Source organism: Pseudophryne corroboree, chromosome 5 (assembly GCF_028390025.1).
Source record: "Pseudophryne corroboree isolate aPseCor3 chromosome 5, aPseCor3.hap2, whole genome shotgun sequence".
Taxonomy (NCBI): domain Eukaryota; kingdom Metazoa; phylum Chordata; class Amphibia; order Anura; family Myobatrachidae; genus Pseudophryne; species Pseudophryne corroboree.
In genome coordinates, this window is record NC_086448.1 from 715,164,160 (window position 1) to 715,188,246 (window position 24,087).

The window sequence follows — 24,087 nt, forward strand, 5'->3', positions numbered from 1 at the left end:
CATAAAGAAGGTGGATATGAACAGTTACGTTCACTACAAGAGCAAGCACCGTCAACAATGGAAGGACAATACCCCCCTTTCCCAATTCACTAGAATAGCACGGAATTGTAAGAAGACAGAGGACAGAGATCAACAACTTGAAGTGTACAAAGGAAGATTCAAGGAAAAGGGGTACCCGACCCGACTCCTGGAAGAAGCCACCATCAAGGCTAAAGCTATAGAAAGAATGGACCTTCTTAAGTACAAACCCAAGAACACCAAGGAGGACACAGTTAAATTCATCACAACGTACAGCAGACACGAGAACCTCATTAAAGATGTCCTCAAGAAACATTGGAACATACTCCTTATGGACCCTATACTGAAGAACTACCTCACTAAGGAGCCTAAAATGGTCTTTCGCAAATCTCGGAGTCTAAAAGACATAATAGCCCCAAGTATGTTGAAAAATCCAGAAGCCATAAGCATTATGCCCAAATGCAAAGGAAGCTTCAAATGCGGTCGGTGTAACGTATGTAGATACCTCCATCCAAACAGGAAGTCTTTCCAGAATACTGAAACTCAAAAGGAATATCGGATTAAACAATTCATTAATTGCAATACCTCATCGGTGATATACCTTCTGGAGTGTCCATGTAAATTGAAGTACATCGGGAAAACCAAAAGACCCCTTAAAATACGTATCCAGGAACACGTTAGGAATATCAAGAACAAAGTCCTCACCCATGCAGTTTCCAAACACTTCCATCTTTTCCATAATTCCGATCCAGAGACACTAACATACAAAGGCATTGAACTAGTAGCGCTGGGAGCCAGAGGAGGAGACCTTTCGAATCTTCTTTCAAGGAGAGAGATGTATTGGATATACGAACTTAACACTCTCCATCCGGATGGCTTCAACGAAGGATATGAGATAGCACCCTTCCTATGATGTAACCTATTCCTACCCTCACGTTTTACTCCTGCCTTCCTCTACCTCTTGATTCGCACGAACATCACTACTCTACTTTTGGGCCGACCTTAGAAAATGGTCAGCAACTCGAACCGACCAGTACCTGGACGGGAGACCTCCAGGGAATATCAGTTGCGTGTTGGTTATTGCCGCACATGTTAGGGCACTAATACGCTGTAACTCACATTCTCTCTCATTAGTAGCTCTCATACCTCATAGTCTATTTCGCCAGTTTCTTCCTTTATTGCATCTCTCTTGGTCCTTGGTATTTCCTAGTGTCATCTATTGAACTGAGAGGACCTGTCTCTAACCCAGCCCCAAACATTACAACCATACCTCCTTGGGGACGCCCAACACCGTCCGATCTTGGAAGCTAAGCAAGGATGGGCCCGGTCAGTACAAGGATGGGAGACCTCCTTGGGAGACCGGGTGTTGTAAATACGGAGGCGAAAAGGGAACATACCGGCATTTCTCAGTAAACTATGGATGTTGTCTGGTCCTTAGTATACATGGACCCACTTCACGATGTTTACCTAAGCACCACCCACTGCTCTCACGGAATTCTCGCAGGATCTGTTCCACCTAGTTCCACATAGCTCTATTTATCTATACTTTTATATAACATCTGCATTGCATTCCCATAGTGGTAATATCCATCAAATTATCATCAGTCTACACCTTTTTTCTATTTGCATTTTTATTTTTATGTGTATTATAGTTTCATCCCCCCCCCTTTTTTATAGATTCTATTTTCATTTGCATTATTAGTACTTCTATTTCTATTTCTATTTTTTAATTAATTTTTTAATTAATTTTTATTTTATCTTTATTCTCTTGCCTATACGTTCATTTCTACTTTCATTGTTATCTTACTCTCTTCTTGTTGTTATGTAACCCTTTACGAATGACTCATTGTCCCCATCTATTCTCCTTTTCATATACCCCTCGGGGAGCCGTACCACCTGTATACAAATGACTCATGAGACCTGTGGACGCATCCCCAACCTTTGAATTATCACACAGACCGCAGCACATGAACTTTCCCCGCGGCAGAACTGTGATTTCTCGTATGCTTAGACAACCAAAAAGATGGCCGCCGCTCTATAAAGATGACAACATATGGACATCCTCACAGCATTGTGCATAACCGGCGCATGCGCAGAACTGATTTAAAGCCGCCGGAAGCGGGGCGGAAGTGGGGCGGACGTGGGGCGGATGTCATGAGCCACACAGTCCGGACCGGAAGTACACGGACGCACCCGGTTTCTATGTTTTTTACCAACAGTATGTCTCGTTTTGATTAAGGAACACATTAGTAGTGTTCTCTATTGTACTTTTTTTATATTTATCTGTATATATATGCATTTTGAATATATTCTAACACTGCACTAATTAACTTAACAGGAAGTGATGTCAACAGCACTTCCCCCAGTTATGAGGTATAAATATGTTCTGTCTCTAGCCTTACACTACCCCTTGATGAAGTCCATGAGGGACGAAACGCGTTGGGTGCTATTCTGATTTTACCTCAACCTCTTAAGATAAGCTACCTCTCCTCCCCTTTTTCTATGTTTTATCCTGTGCATTTTATACCCGATTTTTGTGTTTTTATGTACTATTTTATGAATTTTGACATGTGTGCCTTTGACGCTTTTAGCCTAGCCTTTTTTTCATCTGATATTTATTGACTAGGCTGCACTTTAATATTACTATTTTATATGTTACCCCTTTTTAGTGCTTTGTATTTCTAAAATTAAATTATACTATTTTTTAGTACCTGGTTTTTTCATTATTGATTAAACACCTTGGTCACTTGCAAATACCTCATCCCCCCACACCACTTTCTAACCAGTAGGCATATATACCAGTGCCTACATATAATTTTGAGGTTTCTGAGCTGACGCCCTAATATTTCTAAGGGAGTGTCCACCAGGTTATGTTCTGTTAATTACTACGGAACGTATTTTTCCCTTACTGTTGTTTATACCTTAAATACTACATCTGTGGCGCTGCTGGCTTCTTTAGTTCATATTTAGATATGTTCAAGATGGATTCCTTTAAGTGAATGCGAATGATTTAAGGAAGGGCGATTAGAAATAATTGATTTTTTTTTAAAAATAGAAGTATTAGCAAAAAATGTCACTTACTGTAAAATGGGTGTTACAAAACTCATATAATTTCACAAAAACACATACTTCCAAGGAAGAACTTTGTATTTTTTGCTATCTACAGATATTCCTTTATTTCTTTATTGTTATTTTTTTTATATACTGTACAGAATTTCCTTTTTTCTTTTTTTGCATTAAAAACCCTCTAAAATATAATTTTGAAAGAAACAAATAATACAGTACTTGTTCTTTCTTAATTTCTAAAATTCTTAAACTTTAGAACCGATTTTAATGAATAATTTCAAGCCGGTTGAGCTTATTTGAGAGTGATTGATACTATTCAAATTAAATATTTTTACATTTTAATTATTTGTGCATTTTTTTATTGGGAACCTCTAACATCTAACCTTGAATGTCCAAAACAGATTTCAAAACATTTTAACATACTAGACTACAATTGGTGAAATTTCCTATAATGAGATTGGAAAACTTAACATAAACAGCTAAAGCTAACTGCACATTTCAGCATGCAAGTTAAATTTGGTGACAAAAGTTAATTGCTAATTATCCTACAAACATGTTTAGGGTCACCCATCTCATGAAAACAAATTTAGAACTAGTTAGAAGTTTTCCACCATATCTAATTTTTAAATCAGAGCTCAAGCCATATATATTCCTGCTTTGCACTGTTCACTATTCCTGTGGTGTGTCAGTTACATCCTATAAGAAAACCCAGTGGCAACCAAGTAAAAGATAATAAGTATTTAATTAAGCACTGCTTATTCACCTTCACTACATGTACAGTATGTATAAACTTTGTGGCCACTTTATTAGGTACACCTTTCCTCTATTTGCTAGTACCCATCTATTCTCCCAAATGGCCTGAAATATTTATAGTACTGTATGATTATGGTCCATAGTGTCATGATAACATCACACAGTTGGTGCAGATTTTTTAGTAGTACATTCATGTTGTGAATATCCTTTTCTACCACATGGTGCTTTCTTGGACAGATACCTGGTGATTGTAGAGGCCACAGGAATACTGTATACTAAGTGTCATATCTATAGAACCAGATTGATATGTCTTGTGCTTTGTGAAATAGTGCATTATCCTGCTGGAAAATGCTATTAGAAAATAGTTAGATTGTGGCTGAAAAGAGATGCATGTGGTCAGCAACAACACACAGGTAAGCTTTGGTGTATAAAATCTGCTCAATTGGCATTAGGTGGCAGAGAAAGTGAGCCAAGAAAATATTCCCCCAACCATTACCATCAGCCTGAAGGGTTGCATGTACCATATAATTACAGTAGGTTGTTTACATCAAATTCTGACCCTATCAACTGCATTTCACAGCAGAAATCTAATTCTTCTGCCCAGGCAATGTTTTTTCAATCATCATCAGTTCGATGTTGGTAAGCTTGTGTCCACTGTAGCCTCAATTTCCCATTCTTAGATTACAATAGTGGAACCTACAGTAGTGTGGAAGCTGTTGCAGTAACCTCTACTCTTCAAGGTTCAGAGTTTTGTTCATTCAGAGATGTTCTTTTGCATAGTCCTGTTGAAAAGCATGGTTATGTCAGTTACTGTCATCTACCTGATACGTTATACCAATTGGCCATTCTCTGCTAACGCAATCTACTTAAGAAGACATTTTTGGTAATAGAATTTCTTATTATTGGAGTTTTTGCTCATTACTCTCTGTAAACTGTATAGACTGTTGTGCATGAAAATCTTAGTAGATAAACATTTTCTGAGATGCTTAAACCAAGGACTGCCTACCTTTACCTCCTTTACCCCTTCTCCAGGGCTGAACTCTGTGCCCTTCTCTTCTCCTCTCAACTCTCCACCTACCTGCTTTATCCCATTCCTCCTAATTTTTTCTGATCCTTCCTCCTTGTGGCATGCTATAATTTTGCCCACCTTGTCAACTTAACTCTTACTGCTGGAACATTCTTTTCATTATTCATGCATGCCCAGCTCCCTCCTGTCTTAATCCTTCCTTTCTTGCTAACTACTGTGCCATCTCTCTTATCCTTTTTTGTACAGGTGATGTAATCCTGCCTCACCACCTTCATCCCAAATCCTCATAGATCCTCTGCAATCTAGCTTTTAGTCTTTTCATTCCACCAAAACAGCCCTCACTTTGGTCAGCAATAACCTCCTCATGGCCAAATCCAAAGGACAGTTCTCTGACCTTACACCAGCATGTGTGTCAGGTCTGTAGCTTTGTCTGTCCCCAGAGGGGGCACTAGTGGGTCAGTGTTGGTGTGGTAGAGGAACCGAGGAGGCTGAAGAAAAGTCTTGCGCATGTGTGCCTGATATTTATTAGCACACAGGGATAACACAGAAACTGAACACAATGGTAAACTGATGGTTGAAAATAAATGATTGACTTGGAAGTCAGCAACAGCAGAAATTATATATGAATGGTAAACTGGTACAACTGATGACAAGAATAAATGGTAGTAACTTATCCTGATGAAATGAGCATTTAAAAGTCACTGATAACAAATGAGAAATTATGGTAGACTTGAAGGTTGATATAAACGGTAATGATAAACAATGAAATCAGATGAAGCAAACAAAACTTCGGTGTATGATGAAGAGCAATAAAAAGCACACAGTCTATGTGGAAGCACACGTTCATAAAGCCAAGCAAGGCCCAAGCAGGAGATGGTTCTAACATAGCAAGTTGTTATATTAAGTGCTGAATGCAATGCACAATGCTGAATGCTGGTAATTAGATGCACAGGCTGAGTAATGGAAAAACACCTGGAGAAAGTCTCTTACTGCAAGTTGTTTAGTGCTGACTGTGGCTGGAGTTCGTAGCAAGCTGGAAGACTGAGGACTGAAGATCAAACGACGGAGTAGACACAAGGAAACCACTGGAAACAGGAACACCGGAACCAGGAGAATTTGTTCACTAAATGTGACTCGTTGTCCAAGGCAAAGAGACTGTGCCACGGACCTGAACTTATACCCATTGCTCTGCAGCGATTGGTTGCTGGGCTCTGTGTGCAAACACATTGCAGGAATGGATGTCCAGGTCAGCTGAGTGCAGGTGTCATGGCGGCGCCCATGCTGTACAGACACCGGCACACAGCGGGGTACACACTGGATGAGGTTCAGGGGTACTTAGCGACAATGGACATGACACTCACGGACAGCGCATTCATGCAGCCACAACTGGGGCTGTGACCTCCGGAGGCCTACACTCCAGCGCGCTGGTAAGTGAGATGCTGCTGAACGCCGATTCCTGACAATGTGATACCAATGACCAGTCCCTTCTTTTCCAAATACTCCACTCCATCGGGCTATGTGACTTAGCTTCTTTTCTGGTTCCCTCTTACTTGTCCAACCACTACTTGTTTTTATCTAAACCCACTTCCACTTCCCCTGCTTTTCTCTTTCCCATTATGATCCCTAAGGCTCTTTCCTTAGCCCCCTTCTCTTTTCTCCCTTTATCGTCTTTCTTCAGCGAGATAATAATTTCCTTTGGACTTGCTGCCATCTCTATTCCAATGCTGACAAAATGTATCTCTCTTCCCTAGAATTCTCTCCCTCTCTCTTCTCCCCTCTGTCTGGAAGCCATCTCATGCTAGAAGGCACAACACTACCTGAAACGTAATATTTATAAAACTGAACTGAGGCTCCTGCTACTCCAACCATATACCTCTCTGTTAACAAGGTCTCACTATCCTCATTCCCCAAATTGGATGTCTAGGTGTTGACTGTGGCCTTCTTTATTCCCCTACATTCAATCCCTTTTCACCTCCCCAATATTTTAGGTCTTCACCCTCACCCTGCATGCTATTAAAACTCTCATTAATGCCCTCATAATTTCTCACCTCAGTAACTGAATGTACTTCTCTCTGACCTTCCAACTCCTGCCTTACCCCTCTCCAGTCTATCTTCAACTCTGAAGTCCACCTCATTTTAATCTCTCATACCTTTGCTGTCCCTTACTGCCAGTAACTCCCCTGGCTTCTTAGAACATTTAGAATTCAAACTCCCAATTCTCATATACCGACGCTCTCATCTTTATCACTCCTACCTTCACCTCTGGCCTCATTTTTTCATGTAGTCCCTCACCCTCTTTACTTTGCTAATTATTGCAGCCTCACCTCCATCAACACCACTTCACACTCTCATATTAATTATTTCCCCTGGGTTGCTACAAGCTACTTTAAAACTCATCTTTTTCAATGCCATCCTCTTATTATTGTGTCTGTCTATATCGACTATAGGGGGTCATTCCGAGTTGTTCGCTCATTAGCTGCTTTTAGCAGCATTGCACCTGCTGAGCCTACGCCTACTGGGAGTGTATCTTAGCTTAGCAGATTACCCCGTAATGATTACCCCACAGTTTCTGAGTAGATCCAGACTTACTCAGCCATTGCGACCAGCTCAGTCCTTTTCGTCCCTGGTTTGACGTCACAAACACACCCAGCGCTTGCCCAACCACTCCCCCATTTCTCCAGCCACTCCTACGTTTTGCAACTCGAACGCCTGCATTTTTCCACACACTCCCATAAAAGGCCAGTTTCCGCCCAGAAACACCCATTTCCTGTCAATCACACTACAATCAGCAGAGCGATGAAATAACTTTGTTACGCCGTGAGTAAATTACCAAACTTTTGTGCTAATTTACTTGGCGCAGGCACTCTGCGTACATTGCGCATGCGCAGTTTGCGACTAATCGCTCCATAGCGAAAAAAAATAACGAGCAAACAACTCGGAATGACCCCCATAGTACTGTACATTTTAAGCTTACTTTAGCAGGACCTTCTCCCATTTGAATTCAAATGATAGTTATGATAAATGCTCACTTTATATGAAATAGTCTGTGCTTATATTTCTTGATGTCAATTGTATCCCAGTGTATGGTGCTACAAGACCCTTGTGGCACCTTATAAATAAAAGATAAAAATAACAACCACCCATTTGGCACCAGCAATCATTCCACAGTCAAAGTAAATTACTTGACATTTCTTCCCCATTCTGGTGTTTAGTTGGAACAACTGACAATAGGGGGAATTCAGTTGATGGTGAGAAATGTAAAACAAAAAAACACAGCAATGTTTTTTCCCCACAGCCGCAGGGTTTTGCTATTCAAAGTAGTGGAGAGAAAATGAGACATGGGGATTTCATTTTTTTCTCGCACCTCCAGCAAGTCTGATTTTACCTAAAATGATTTGTTTTGGGAAAAATCACCAGGACTTGCTCTGGCATTCTGGTGGCATCCTTCCTGAGGACTAAGGACTAATTAAGAAAAATTGGAAGTTACCAATTACTTTAGTCAGTAATTATTCCATATTATACAGATGTGCCTAAAAAAGTGGCTACTGAGTTATAAATCTTGTCTCTGTGTGGCAGTGCAAATCACTTGAAAAGCATAATAATTGCTAAGGCAACACTTTATCAAATAACAGGTTATCTGCTGCTACTGTACATTCAGAGATCTTTGCCACCCAAACCATCAGACTTCACCCCATGCAACTTTTGATTGTGGCTTTTTTTTAATGAACCTAGTGCATTAGGAAGGATGTCATACCAACAGATCTAAAAGACAGCATTAGATGTCATGTGCTGGCAATTCCACCTGACTTGTTATGTTCTGCTATATAGAATGCTGTTCTTCAAATTGAAACTGTTGTTGACCACAATGGAGGACACCCTGAACAGTTGTAGCTAGCTCTCTACCAAGTAAGTGTATTGCCACACTTAGGATCTAGTGACAAATTTGTAATTAATAACTAAAAATTTTCAATAAATGGCAGGCACATTCTCTATAGTCCAAATATCTCTTGCTTGCTGTCCAAATATCTCTTCATTATGAGCCATACAATTTACTCCATAGAGTAAGAAGGGATATTTTAATTGTAATAGCCAAGCATGTGTGTCTGTGTGTGTGTGCGTGTGCGTTTGCATATCTCCTGCTTGCTGTCCAAATATATCTTCATTACGAGCCATACAATTTACTCCATAGAGTAAGAAGGGATATTTTAATTGTAATACCAAGCATGTGTGTCTGTCTGTGTGTGTGCGTGTGCATGCGTGTGTGTAACAAATCTATATTTTTGAAAACAAGTAAAATTGGCATTTTAAGCATGAATATCTTTTTTTTAAACTCTTTATTTGACAGCAGTATATAACTATTATCTAGGACAGGTCTGGCCAACCTGTGGCTCTCCAGATATTGTGAAACTACACTTCCCAGCATACCCTGCCACAGTTTTAGCATTCCCTAATAGCAAAACTGTGGCAGGACATGCTGGGACTTATAGTTTCACAACAGTTGGAGAGCCACAGGTTGGCCAAGTCTGATCTATGACATCACTGTAAAATGTATCAGTCACATACTTATATAGCGTGGCCTTCTGGGGTGTAATTGTGGTCTCCACCAAGAATTTTCCTGACTATAAAATTGCTGTTTTTTTTTAATAGAATGGAGTGAGTGACTATCATGGAGGAGGAATGAGTGGTAAGGAGTATAATGTAAGTGACAATTGGTGAGGGTTGGGATATAATGGATTAAATGGTGGGGGGGGGTGAAGTGGGAGAAAATACACTAGGAGAAATAAACTAACTGGATCCTTGCATACAGGAGTTATTATAGAGGAAATATGCTATGTAGCTTGGTGAGGACCACACAACATCTTGTGTATATTTTGCACATATTATACCTAAAGGCAAAAAAATAAATTTTCATATTATTAATAAACCATTGTGTATTTTAGGACCTAGAGTATCGCTTTGGAATTCATTTTTCTGTTCAGCTGAGTTACTGATTAATGAAACATGAAAGATTTGTTGGTGTCCAGGTAACCTTTAGAGTAAAAAGAATATATCTGACAGTATATCATGTAAATGAATCATATGGAAAAAAATAAACATAATTACTCTATTATCCTGTCAGACATAGTAAAGATAGGCTAGGTAAGGGCATGGAATAGAAGAAAAGCAACTTGAAGCAGATCCAATTAAATAATTAAGGATAATATCTTACTGTTATAAACTTCACTCAAAGTTCTTCTTATCTTTACTAAGTGATTTGAGAAATGAACATTTATTTGCACCAAGGTCAAAAATTAAACACTGTAAGTGGACAGTTAGTTATGTTTGTCTGTAATTACCACTTTCTCTGAACTACAGTAAGAACCCATTTGAGAAAGGATGCTAGTAGTTTTTTCAAGGGAGGGCATCACAAAGAGCCTGAATAGCCTAAAAGATGAGTTTTTGACTAGTATCTTATTTAGACAATACGATGCAGAGTTGAGCGCAAGTTGGGCATAATTGTTCCTGCAATTCTTGAAAGCTAAAAAATTGTGTATTTGCCTGCATGATGAGTTGCATGCATCTCCATGGTCAGACTGCCCCTATCCATATCAGAGCAGTGCAGTTCAGTTCTCCAGAAATCCAAATCCACCTGAATTATGAGATTGCCAACCCAATCAAAACCTGGTCTAGATTCCCCATGGAGATCCAATCCGAACTGAGTCCTGGTTCAGAATTTGGATTTTAAATCTGAATACTGGGTTTTGAATTGCAAAAATAACATGATTTAAGTTATTTTTATTGATTTTTATCAATTATATATATATATTTTTTAATCAATTTTATACAGAACTGAAATCTGAATCTGAACCAAAACCAAAACATGGGGGTCCACGCACATTTCTAATTTACAAAATCTATTGGTTTCATGGCTAACATCATCATCAAAATTATACATGGCCCACAATTCTTTTGACTCACCCTCTTTGAATTTCATCTAAATATGAACGCCCCATTACTATACAACTACAAGTGGGAATGCAACTCAGCATCACCAGTACTTGCAAGATACATCAGCAAAACCATCTAGCGTTCAAGAGTTCCATGGATGGACTGGGGCTACTTTTCAGCCCCGGTACTTATGAGCACGCAACACGCACATGAAAGGGGGCGTGGTCTATGCTCACAGGGATGGGGGGTGTTGAAAGTCAGGGAGGTGTGTGCTCATGGCCCACCCCATATTTCTTTTAGAACAGGCACTTAGGGGGTGGGGGGAGGGCAAAATAGAAAGTCGGAAGCTGCGCTGTGTGCAGCCTTCCCAGCTCTCTGAGCAACTGGACTGGCCCACCAGACCATCAACCCCTCTAGCATAAGCCAGAAGTGCCAGATGGGCAGTTCTGCCCTAAAGAGTCCACAAGTATTCTTTAGTCATTTTGGCAGAACGTTCAAGCTAAAGAATTTAGCACTGGGGATTTGTTGTAATGGGGACCTATGATTCACCTACAGTATTCTATACATTTCTTAATATTGAGATACCATTAGATGCAATATGCTAAAGAGTCTATGGGGCCTATTCATTATGCTAATTTTCTGGGGCTGCAAGTACTGGAGCAATTCAACATTGCTCCGATGTGGTGCTGAACTGAAGATCAGCGAGCCCTGCAAATCCTTTCATAGTTCGCTATTGAGTCTGACTTAGCAATGTTTACGCATTTGCAACTTCTGGCAGAAGGAGCTATATGGGGTCTCTGAAAACTGGCAGATATACCAGATGGTATTATCGTATAGTAGCCTATGGGCTACTATTTGGCAAAAGTTACCTGAAGAGGGTTCCTCTAGAACCCTCCCCGGCACAAGCTGCAACACATGAATGATCTACTGACTATACAAGTGCAAATTGACCCTGACTTCCGATATAGAAAATAAATTATTGCTATTGTGATCATTTCCCTTCTTTACAGATCATAGGCACAAGCTCTTTTTGGAGACCCTGTCCTTGCATACGAGTGTGAATAAATTTGGGCAAATATAAATTTCTTATTGCTTTGAATAGCAATAAAAAAAGTTCTAATTAATAAGGTCTGTAAAACAATCATTATTAAATATGCCCCTAAGGGTGAATGTAATAGGATAGGAGTAGGTGAATGTGTAGATTTTTGGCTATTTTGATACATGTTGGGATTTTTTTTATGGCAAAACAAGATTTGTTTTCCTTAACCACATAACTGACAAATTATTTTCACCAAAGCTGTGCAGAAATTGTAGTTTTAAAATGTAAAAAGTCTTTTTAAAGACATATTGAAATATTTTATTTAAAAAATCTAAACATAGGGGGTGTTTTGCATCCCACTCCCCAACCCAGTGTGCATAGACTCTATTGTAATTTTACTTCCCATCCCCATCAGAAATATTCCCCCATAGACATAAAATCCTCTAGCTTATCAACCCCCACACCGCCTGGCGGTAACAGAGCCCCCATCCTCACCCCAGTGTCAATGGTTCCCAGTTAAGTAACCCCCTCACCGTGTGTCATTTTACTTTATGTTTTTTTATTTTATTATTTATATATTCCCACACAGCCAAAAAATATTTTTTATGGGACACCGTAACCCCCATTGTGCCAAAGCACCCCCCATTTACACCCCTGTGCCCTGTGTTAGGCCCCCTCACTTTGTTGCAGACAGTGCAGTGTAGCATGGGCAAAGGGACTAAGTTCCCCTCCTCACATCTTTAGTTCCATCGCATACACCCTGGAATGCAACTCACATGGCATTGTTGAGGGCAATTTTGGGAGTGAGGTCCACGGTCACAGACTGCAGAATGGAGTTCCTCTATGCAGACGAAGGAAATAGCTGGGAGTGGTGGACATTTGGGATGCAACTTTGTCAGGTAACCACTCCTGGCTGCAGTCGCATCCCATATGTAGTGCTAGGCAAGGGGTTAAAAAAAATTGGCATTGCTGGTTTTCACAAACAAATTAGCACATATGGTGTCTCTACTCCAGGTTTCCCAGTGTTAACTCAGCAAGATGCCATATTACAGTTTTTCTTTCCTTCTGATGTATCATCCCCTACATCTTTACCTTGTATAAGAGTGGATATGCCCTTATATACCTGTATTCTTCTGTATGCGTACAACTACATTACTCTATCAGTGTTTGAGCATGTTTTTGGTGGTTTGTTTTCTGATATTTGATTTTACGAATATTGTCATGCCTCTTTTCCCCCTTTATGTAACCCCAATCTTTGCTTTTATAGTTATTGAATGTTTTTGTTTCTGAAAAATCTTTAATAAAAAAAATAATTGAAGTATAAAAATATTTGGCATTAAAAATCTCATGGCTATATGGCACAGAAGTCTACACTTTTACAAAATCCTACCCTTTTACATTTCCCCCTATGTATACATTAGCTGCATATTCAATTCTGAATGATGTCTCAATGCCTTTAACCAATGATAGAGTTTAGTTCTACATCTTTTTAGACCATAAAATAGATTATATTTAACACAACATTCCTATGAAAAGCTAATAATGATGCAAGATGAATGTGAGCTTTCTGCTTACTTTAATACAAACTTGTTTTCTATTTGTATATTCTTATATTTCTAAGAACAGAACTTAATTTTTATTGAATTTGTGTTCTTGTATTATATTTAAGCTTATCTTTTCATTTTATTTATTACAATTCTTTATGTCTTTTTCTATACAGTTTTATCTGTGTGCTACAGGCATTACTATTCTGTAACCTGCCTTAGGATAGCACTCCCATTTTGTTCTGCCACTAAAATATCCATGCCTTTGGAAGCTGGAGTCAGAAGCACATCTGAAGGATTTGAAGGTGGAAATGTTAATGTCATATGTCTCATGTAACCTATCACACTTTATTATATTCTGGGAGTGAGATACTGTAGTTTGTCATATAAGTGGGAATATAAACAAGGCAGCTTTCTCTTTTTTCCCCTTTTAATTATAAAATAAGATTGACATGTGTTTTATCCCTGAAAAAAGGGCAGTAAAAATTGGGGGGCAGTTGTTATATTGGTAGAGTGAATGTAAAGAAAATGCCTTTAAGAAATAGTTTATATGCTGAGAAAAAAGAAAAAAAAAACACTCATCTTTAAAAATGTATATATATATATATATATATATATATATATAATATACACTTCTCAAAAAAATAAAGGGAACACTTAAACAACACAATGTAACTCAAACTCAATCACACTTCTGTGAAATCAAACTGTCCACTTAGGAAGCAACACTGATTGACAATCAATTTCACATGCTGTTGTGCAAATGGAATAGACAACAGGTGGAAATTACAGGTAATTAGCAAGACACCTCCAATAAAGGAGTTGTTCTGCAGGTGGTGACCACAGACCACTTCTCAGCTCCTATGCTTTCTGGCTGATGTTTTGGTCACTTTTGAAAGCTGGCGGTGCATTCACTCTAGTGGTAGCATGAGATGGAGTCTACAACCCACACAAGTGGCTCAGGTAGTGCAGCTCATCCAGGATGGCCCATCAATGCGAGTTGTGGCAAGCAGGTTTGCTGTGTCTGTCAGCATAGTGTACAGAGCATGGAGGCGCTACCAGGAGACAGGCCAGTACATCAGGAGACGTGGAGGAGGCCGTAGGAGGGCAATAACCCAGCAGCAGGACCGCTACCTCCGCCTTTGTGCAAGGTTGAACAGGAGGAGCACTGCCAGAGCCCTGCAAAATGACCTCCAGCAAGCCACAAATGTGCATGTGTCTACTCAAATGATCAGAAACAGACTCCATGATGGTGGTATGAGGGCCCGACGTCCACAGGTGGGGGTTGTGCTTACAACCCAGCACCGTGCAGGACGTTTGGCATTTGCCAGAGAACACCAAGATTGGCAAATTCGCCACTGGCACCCTGTGCTCTTCACAGATGAAAGCAGGTTCTCACTGAGCACATTTGACAGATGTGAAAGAGTCTGGAAACGCCAAGGTGAGTGTTCTGCTGCCTGCAACATCCTCCAGCATGACCGGAGTAGTGGGTCAGTAATGGAGTGGGGTGGCATTTCTTTGAGGGGGGCTGCACAGCCCTCCATGTGCTCACCAGAGGTAGCCTGACTGCCATTAGGTACCGAGATGAGATCCTCAGACCCCATGTGAGACCCTATGCTGGTGCGGTTGGCCCTGGGTTCCTCCTAATGCAAGATAATGCTAGACCTCATGTGGCTGGAGTGTGTCAGCAGTTCCTGCAAGATGAAGGCATTGATGCTATGGACTGGCCCACTCATTCCCCAGACCTGAATCCAATTGAGCACATTTGGGACATCATGTCTCAATCCATCCACCAAAGCCACGTTGCACCACAGACTGTCCAGGAGTTGGCAGATGCTTTAGTCCAGGTCTGGAAGGAGATACCTCAGGAAACCATCCGCCACCTCATCAGGAGCATGCCCAGGCATTGTAGGGAGGTCATACAGGCACGTGGAGGCCCCACACACTACTGAACCTCATTTTGACTTGTTTTAAGGACATCACATCAAAGTTGGATCAGCCTGTTGTGTGTTTTTCCACTTTAATTTTGAGTGTGACTCCAAATCCAGACCTCCATGAGTTAATAAATTTGATTTCCATTGATCATTTTTGAGTGATTTTGTTATCAGCACATTCAGCTATGTAAAGAACAAAGTATGTAATAAGAATATTTCATTGATTCAGATCTAGGATGTGTTATTTTAAACGGCTGTCGGGCGGCTGTAGTACCGGGTTATATCCAGATGGCTTGTCAGGAAAAAAAACGTTTTTCTTTCATTTACTAAACGTGAGTGCTAGTCAATTTCTTTTTTTCTCCTTTGGAAGAAGTGAGTGTTTATATTAATTGCTAGGACCCTGCACCAGAACCTAATGCTATGGACACAGAGTGCTGTCATTTTGCTATATTTTATAAATATATATATATATATATATATATATATATATATACACACAGAAACAACGAAATTGGCACTCCACACAATGGGGGTCATTCCGAGTTGTTCGCTCGGTAAAAATCTTCGCATCGCAGCGATTTTCCGCTTAATGCGCAATGTCCGCACTGCGACTGCGCCAAGTAAATTTGCTATGCACTTAGGAATTTTACTTACGGCATTTTCATCGTTCTGGCGATCGTAATGTGATTGACAGGAAATGGGTGTTACTGGGCGGAAACAGGCCGTTTTATGGGCGTGTGGGAAAAAACGCTACCGTTTCCGGAAAAAACGCAGGAGTGGCCGGAGAAACGGGGGAGTGTCTGGGCGAACGCTGGGTGTGTTTGTGACGTCAAACCAGGAATGACAAGCACTGAACTGATCGCAGAAGCCGAGTAAGTCTGGAGCTACTCAGAAACTGCTATGAGGTGTGTAATCGCAATATTGCGAATACATCGTTCGCAATTTTAAGATGCTAAGATTCACTCCCAGTAGGCGGCGGCTTAGCATGAGCAAATCTGCTAAAATCCGCTTGTGAGCGAACAACTCGGAATGACCCCCAATGTCAAATAAATCACACATAGGCAAGTGTATGTGCGGTCGACGTTTCAGGGACCATACTCCCTTTTATCAAGACATAAATTACAATACAAAAGACAACATTTAAATAGAATCACCCCCTCGTGAAGAAGCAGCCGCCGCTCCGTCCAGCTGGAGTCCGGTGACGTCATCGACCCTGGATAGGTGCGGTCAGCTGGTACATGGTGACTGTAACCTAGTCACCTAAATAAACAAAACAATGTGCAAGTGAAAAAATACAAAACTGCCTTTACAAACAGTGCCGGATGGAAAATTGTTGCAGCACTCATCTTATAATTACACCATCGAATGCTGCATCTTATATGTTTATCTAGCAGAATAAAATGAATATATAGCTATATAGCATACTATTAGATGGCATAAAGTCATATAATCTACCTTAAAAAATAATGCCTGACGCAAATTGTTGCTATAGGTTAAAGTGTACAAAAACCTAGACTACATTGGCCTAGATCTAAATAAACAGCTATATAGATAAGAAAAATACACAAATTGGCATCGGCAGCCACTTATAGGTACTCAAAGCAGTCTCAGTGTTGGCTATAAATAACTAAATGAATAAATCGATAAAATTATCATTTTAGAGAAAGCAATTATAGCTCAACATCTCATTTAGATCCCAAGGCTGGACAGTTTATAACGTATGGATCCATCTCGCTTCCCTACATAAAATGGCTTTGCCTCTATCTCCTCCTCGTATGTTGGGCGGAATCCAGTCAATTATCTTGTAACGTGTACTTGCAAGACTGTGCTGATGTTCTTTAAAATGTCTTGCTACCGGCTGATCTGAGCTTTTGCCCACCAATGCTGCTCGAATACTGGAGGGATGTAAAGTAATACATTCCTTAAATTGGCGGATACTATTGCCTACATACAAGAGTCCGCATGGGCATTTGATGTAATATACAATATGTGTGGTAGTACACGTTACTGGATGTTTGAGAGTAAAGGTTTTACCCGATCTAGGCAGTGGCGTAACTCCCGGAGGCAGTGGAGACTTTTGCCGCCGGGCGTTAGCCATCAGGGGGGCACACAGGAGCAGGCACCGGACAACGGACACTGTAGGTTATAGATTAATCCATCTATAACCACTACTTGTGTGTGTGCTAGGCGCGCTGGTGATGACTTCTGCAGCAAGGAGTAGTACACCTGCTGCTGCTGCAGTAGGTGTCACAGCAGAGTCCCGGGAGCCCGTCTCACCGCTGCGCTGCCATTGGTCCATGTGACAGAGGGGGCGTTGCAGCTGTCCCTCGGCTCTCACTCTCCTCAGCTCTGCTGCCGCGAGGGAGGCTGGGAGGAGGTTCGGCACTGGATCGCGGAAGTCTATGTCTCTGATGTCCCACTGGAGCCAGCGACAGCTCTCCAAGCCGCCAGCATACTTGAGAGGTCTGTTATTAAACATTAAACTATTATTCCCGGGCAGCCAGTATTTATATACTCAACATATATAAGTGGCAATCCTACTGGACCTTAATACACTATTAATATGGAAGCCCATGGAGTGCCGCCTCTGTTTTTTCCATAATGGACTATGCCATGATCCCAGGATGACTGCCATTTATACACTCATTAGGAGGACACCCCTGCGTTGATTAATTTATACAGAGTGCCAGACGACTGGTTATCTATATGTATGTATGTATGTATACATGTATATGTGTGTGTGTGTGTGTGTGTGTGTGTGTGTACACGTGTGTGTATGTATGTATGTATGTATGTATATATATATATATATGTGTGTGTATGTATGTATCTATCTGTCTTGTGTGTCCAGTGTGCAATTTAATTTTCTTGGCCTCTCAGTCCAAGATAAACTAATACTTTTGAAAGTTTGTTTTTTTAATTAAATTGAGGGATATAGCATATCGTGGCCACAAATGCGGTCTGTAGTATATGGGGGTAACCAATGCTGTCTATGGTAAACGGGGGTCACCGTTGCTGTGTGGGGGGGCACCACTGTCAATAGCGCCTCCGGGCGCATGATATGAACTTACGCCTCTGGATCTAGGGTGTTGAAACTTGTTTCCCTGTTCCAGACAACTGCATGTAGTACAGCCTAAGCAACGCAAATTACCTGGTTTTCTGGCCAGGAAATTATTTGGTTTGTCCGCTGTCAACTGGGAGATGTCGTTGTGAACAACCTTATCTTTGATGTTTCGGTCCCTCTTAAATGAGGTGAGGATAGAGGTAGATTTCATCATGGATAGATCTTTATCTTTAGAGATAATGAGTCAGATTTGTCTAGCAAAGTGAGTGAAATCTGGCCCAACATACGAGGAGGAGATAGAGGCAAAGCCCTTTTATGTAGGGAAGCGAGATGGATCCATACGTTACAAACTGTCCAGCCTTGGGGTCTAAATGAGATATTGAGCTATAATTGCTTTCTCTAAAATGATAATTTCATCGATTTATTCATTTAGTTATTTATAGCCGTCACTGAGACTGCTTTGAGTACCTATAAGTGGCTGCCGATGCCAATTTGTGTATTTTTCTTATCTATATAGCTGTTTATTTAGATCTAGGCCAATGTAGTCTAGGTTTTTGTACCCTTTAACCTATAGCAAGAATTTGCGTCAGGCATTATTTTTTAAGGTAGATTATATGACTTTATTCCATCTAATAGTATGCTATACAGCTATGTATTCGTTTTATTCTGCTAGATAAACATATAAGATGCAGCATTCAATGGTGTAATTATAAGATGAGTGCGGCAACAATTTTCCATCCGGCACTGTTTGTAAAGGCAGTTTTGTATATTTTCACTTGCACGTTGTTTTGTTTATTTAGGTTACTAGATTACAGTCACCATGTACCAGCTGACCGCACGGATGCAGTGAGGACGGAGCGCCGGCGCAGGGTCACGCCGATGACGTCACCGGACTCCAGCTGGAGAGAGCGGCGGCTGCTTCATCACATGGGGGTGAGTCTATTTAAATGTTGTTTCTTTGACGTCCTAGTGGATGCTGGGGACTCCGTAAGGACCATGGGGAATAGACGGGCTCCGCAGGAGACTGGGCACTCTAAAGAAAGATTCAGGACTATCTGGTGTGCACTGGCTCCTCCCCCTATGACCCTCCTCCAAGCCTCAGTTAGATTTATGTGCCCGGCCGAGCTGGATGCACACTAGGGGCTCTCCTGAGCTCCTAGAAAGAAAGTATAGTTTAGGTTTTTTTATTTTACAGTCAGACCTGCTGGCAACAGGCTCACTGCAGCGAGGGACTAAGGGGCGAAGAAGCGAACCTACCTAACTGGTGGTAGCTTGGGCTTCTTAGGCTACTGGACACCATTAGCTCCAGAGGGATCGAACACAGGACCCGACCTCGTCGTCCGTTCCCGGAGCCGCGCCGCTGTCCCCCTTACTGAGCCAGAAGCAAGAAGGTCCGGAAAATCGGCGGCTGAAGACTTCTGTCTTCCTCCAAGGTAGCGCACAGCACTGCAGCTGTGCGCCATTGCTCCTCATGCACACCACACACTTCGGTCACTGATGGGTGCAGGGCGCTGGGGGGGGGGCGCCCTGAGCAGCAATAATATACACCTTGGCTGGCAAACTAACACCATATATAGCCCCAGGGGCTATATAGGTGTAAATTAACCCCTGCCAGATGTTTTAAAATAGCGGGAGAAAGCCCGCCGAAAAAGGGGCGGAGCCTTCTCCCTCAGCACACTGGCGCCATTTTCCCTCACAGCTTCGCTGGAAGGATCGCTCCCTGGCTCTCCCCTGCAGTCCTGCACTACAGAAAGGGTAAAAAAGAGAGGGGGGGCACAATTTAGGCGCAGTATACAATATATATGCAGCTATAAGGGAAAACACTTTTATAAGGTGATATCCCTGTGATATATAGCGCTCTGGTGTGTGCTGGCATACTCTCCCTCTGTCTCCCCAAAGGGCTTTGTGGGGTCCTGTCCTCTGTCAGAGCATTCCCTGTGTGTGTGCTGTGTGTCGGTACTGCTGTGTCGACATGTATGATGAGGATAATTATGTGGAGGCGGAGCAAATGCCTGTGAATGTGATGTCACCCCCTGCGGGGTCGACACCTGTGTGGATGGACTTATGGAAGGAATTACGTGACAGTGTCAGCTCCTTACATAAAAGGTTTGACGACATAGGACAGCCGGCTTCTCAGCTTGTGCCTGTCCAAGCGTCTCAAATGTCATCAGGGGCTGTAAAACGCCCGCTACCTCAGATGACAGATACATATGTCGACACGGATACCGACTCCAGTGTCGACGACGATGAGACTAGTGTAGCCTCCAATAGGTCCACCCGTTACATGATTGAGGCAATGAAAAATGTATTACACATTTCTGATAATACCCCAGGTACCACAAAAAAGGGTATTATGTTTGGTGAGAAAAAACTACCAGTAGTTTTTCCTGCATCTGAGGAATTAAATGAGGTGTGTGAGGAAGCGTGGTCTTCCCCAGATAAGAAATTAATAGTTTCTAAACGGTTATTGGCAGCGTACCCTTTCCCGCCAGAGGATAGGTCACGTTGGGAAACACCCCCTAGGGTAGATAAAGCGCTGACACGCTTATCAAAAAAGGTGGCACTACCGTCTCCGGATAAGGCCGCCCTAAAGGAACCTGCTGATAGAAAGCAGGAACATACCCTTAAAGCTATATACACACACACCGGCATTATATTGAGACCCGCTATTGCATCGGCTTGGATGTACAGTGCTGCAGCTGCGTGGTCAGATTCCCTGTCGGATAACATTGATACCATGGATAGGGACAATATTTTGCTGACGATAGAGCATATAAAAGATGCCGTCTTATACATGCGTGATGCACAGAGGGATATTTGCCGGCTGGCATCAAAAATAAGCGCTATGTCCATTGCCGCCAGAAGGGGGTTATGGACTCGGCAATGGTCAGGCGATGCCGACTCGAAGCGGTACATGGAAGTTTTGCCCTATAAAGGGATGGAACTTTTTGGGGATGGTCTGTCAGACCTCGTTTCCACAGCTACTGCTGGGAAATCGACCTTTTTGCCACAGGCTACCCCACAGCAAAAGAAAGCACCGTATTATCAGGTACAGTCCTTTTGGCCCCAGAAAAATAAGAGGGCTAGAGGCTCATCCTTTCTGCCGAGGGGCAGAGGTAGGGGGAAAAAGCTGCAGCACACAGCTAGTTCCCAAGAGCAGAAGTCCTCCCCTGCGTCCGGTAAGTCCACAGCATGACGCTGGGGCTGCTCAGGCGGACCCGGGTACGGTGGGGGCCCGTCTCAGGAATTTCAACACACAGTGGGCTCTCTCACAGGTGGATCCCTGGGTCCTTCAAGTAGTGTCTCAGGGGTACAGGCTGGAATTCGAGACGTCTCCCCCCTGCCATTTCCTAATATCTGCCTTACCGGCAACTCCCTCTGCCAGGGAGGCAGTGTTGGTGGCTATTCAAAAACTATATTCACAGCAAGTGATTGTCAAGGTACCCCTCCTTCAACAGGGAAAGGGTTACTATTCCACAATGTTTGTGGTACCGAAATCGTACGGTTCGGTGAGACCCATCTTAAATTTAAAAGCCTTGAACACTTATATCAAAAGGTTCAAGTTCAAGATGGAATTGCTGAGGGCGGTTATTGCGAGCCTGGACGAGGGGTATTACATGGTCTCCCTGGACATCAAGGATGCGTACCTGCATGTCCCTATTTACCCTCTGCACCAGGAGTACCTCAGATTTGTGGTACAGGACTGTCACTATCAGTTCCAGACGCTGCCGTTTGGGTTATCCACGGCACCGAGGGTCTTTACCAAGGTAATGGCCAAAATGATGATACTCCTTCGCAAGAAGGGAGTTTTAATTATCCCATACTTGGACGATCTCCTGATAAAGGCGAGGTCCAGAGAACAGTTGGTAGTGGGGGTAGCACTTTCTCGGGAAGTGCTACAACAGCACGGCTGGATTCTCAATATTCCAAAGTCACAGCTGGTCCCGACGACACGTCTTCTGTTCCTGGGAATGATTCTGGACACAGACCAGAAAAGAGTGTTTCTTCCAGTGGAAAAAGCCGAGGAGTTGTCATCTCTAGTCAGAGACATCCTAAAACCAGGACAGGTGTCGGTACATCAATGCGCACGAGTCCTGGGAAAAATGGTAGCTTCGTACGAAGCAATCCCATTCGGAAGGTTCCACGCAAGGACGTTCCAGTGGGACCTGTTGGACAAATGGTCTGGGTCCCATCTCCAGATGCAACAGCGGATAACCCTGTCGGCAAGGACCAGGGTGTCACTGCTGTGGTGGCTGCAGAGGGCTCATCTACTAGAGGGCCGCAGATTCGGAATACAGGACTGGGTCCTGGTAACCATGGATGCCAGCCTTCGGGGCTGGGGTGCAGTCACACAGGGAAGAAATTTCCAAGGACTGTGGTCAAATCGGGAGATTTCGCTTCACATAAATATTCTGGAGCTAAGGGCCATTTACAATGCCCTAAGCCAAGCAAGGCCCCTGCTTCAGAACCAGCCGGTACTGATCCAATCAGACAACATCACGGCGGTCGCCCATGTAAACAGACATGGCGGCACAAGAAGCAGGATGGCGATGGCAGAAGCCACAAGGATTCTCCGATGGGCAGAGAATCATGTGTTGGCACTGACAGCAGTGTTCATTCCGGGAGTGGACAACTGGGAAGCAGACTTCCTCAGCAGGCACGACCTCCACCTGGGAGAATGGGGACTTCATCCAGAAGTCTTCCAAATGCTGGTAGACCGTTGGGAAAGACCACAGGTGGACATGATGGCGTCCCGCCTCAACAAAAAGTTGAAAAGATATTGCGCCAGGTCAAGGGACCCTCAGGCGATCGCTGTGGACGCTCTAGTGACACCGTGGGTGTACCAGTCGGTTTATGTGTTTCCTCCTCTGCCTCTCATTCCCAAGGTACTGAGAATAATAAGAAAGCGAGGAGTGAAAACTATACTCGTGGTTCCGGATTGGCCAAGAAGAGCTTGGTACCCGGAACTTCAAGAGATGCTTGCAGAGGACCCTTGGCCTCTGCCGCTCAGACAAGACCTGCTGCAGCAGGGACCCTGTCTGTTCCAAGACTTACCGCGGCTACGTTTGACGGCATGGCGGTTGAACACCGGATCCTAAAGGAAAAGGGCATTCCGGAGGAAGTCATCCCTACCCTGATCAAAGCCAGGAAGGATGTCACTGCAAAACATTATCACCGCATTTGGCAAAAATATGTTGCGTGGTGTGAGGCCAATAAGGCCCCGACGGAGGAATTTCAGCTGGGTCGATTCCTGCGTTTCCTGCAAGCAGGGGTGACGTTGGACCTCAAATTGGGGTCCATTAAGGTCCAGATTTCGGCTCTGTCGATTTTCTTCCAAAAAGAACTGGCTTCACTGCCTGAAGTTCAGACGTTTGTCAAAGGAGTTCTGCATATTCAGCCTCCTTTTGTGGCCCCAGTGGCACCTTGGGATTTCAATGTGGTTTTGGAATTCCTGAAATCACATTGGTTCGAGCCACTTAAGACTGTGGATTTGAAATATCTCACGTGGAAAGTGGTCATGTTGTTGGCCCTGGCTTCGGCCAGGCGAGTATCAGAATTGGCGGCTTTGTCTTGTAAAAGTCCTTATCTGATTTTCCATATGGATAGGGCAGAGTTGAGGACTCGTCCTCAGTTTCTCCCGAAGGTGGTCTCAGCTTTTCACTTGAACCAACCTATTGTGGTGCCTGCGGCTACTAGGGACTTGGAGGATTCCA

At 42.7% G+C, this 24,087-nt stretch overlaps 1 pseudogene; it reads left to right on the forward strand.

The window, feature by feature from the left end:
• The first annotated feature begins 1,274 nt into the window (after positions 1-1,274).
• On the forward strand, positions 1,275-1,393 carry LOC134930144 (5S ribosomal RNA; annotated as a pseudogene).
• Positions 1,394-24,087: the final 22,694 nt, after the last annotated feature.